This window comes from Alexandromys fortis, unplaced genomic scaffold (assembly GCF_014885135.2).
Source record: "Alexandromys fortis isolate MF-2015 unplaced genomic scaffold, M_Fortis_MF-2015_v1.1 scaffold_5, whole genome shotgun sequence".
Taxonomy (NCBI): domain Eukaryota; kingdom Metazoa; phylum Chordata; class Mammalia; order Rodentia; family Cricetidae; genus Alexandromys; species Alexandromys fortis.
The window spans coordinates 16640091-16640798 of record NW_026067924.1 but is presented as its reverse complement, the minus strand read 5'-3'; positions in this window follow the sequence as shown (position 1 = coordinate 16640798).

Sequence of the window (708 nt, the reverse complement as noted above, 5' to 3'; positions counted from 1 at the left end):
GAAGTCCAAGGACCACCCACCTCCATCCAGGTCTAGTAAGGTGAGCATCCACGAAACTGCCTAGGCTCCCAGGAAGCCAATAGGTCCAGTAGAATCAAAAACCCATTGCCATTGTTCTTGAGGTCTTAGTAGTCCTCCTTGTCCGCTATGTTCAGCGAGACCGGTTTTGACCCAGGCTTTTTCAGACCCAGGCCAGCTGGCCTTGGTGAGTTCCCGATAGAACATCCCCTTTGTCTCAGTGTATGGGTGCACCCCTCGCGGTCCTGAGAGCTCTATTCTAGCAAAATTGACTTGTTTAAGTGTGTGTGTGTGTGTGTGTGTGTGTGTGTGTGTGTGTGCATTATCCTTGTTAATTCTCAGAATAGCTGAATTGAACTCCAAGTTTCTTCAACCACAATTTCTTCCTTGTTTCTCATTCTATTTCATATTTCCTCCCCAATTCCCAAAGCCGGAGGCTCTTGCTGACCCTGTCCGCCTTCCCCACATCAAATAGACACTGGGAAACACTGCTGGGTCAGCACCTGTAACATCCCTCAGATCTGCTAACTTTACCCTCCACACTGCCCCCTCCTTTGATATTCCTTTCTCATCTGTATCTTGCTTAGTTTAACCATTCCCAGGTTTGCATTTGGTTTCAAAGCTTTATAATTTGGATTTCTTCTTTTAAATTTCTTGAGATGAACCATTCTGTGATTTCTCTCTCTCTCT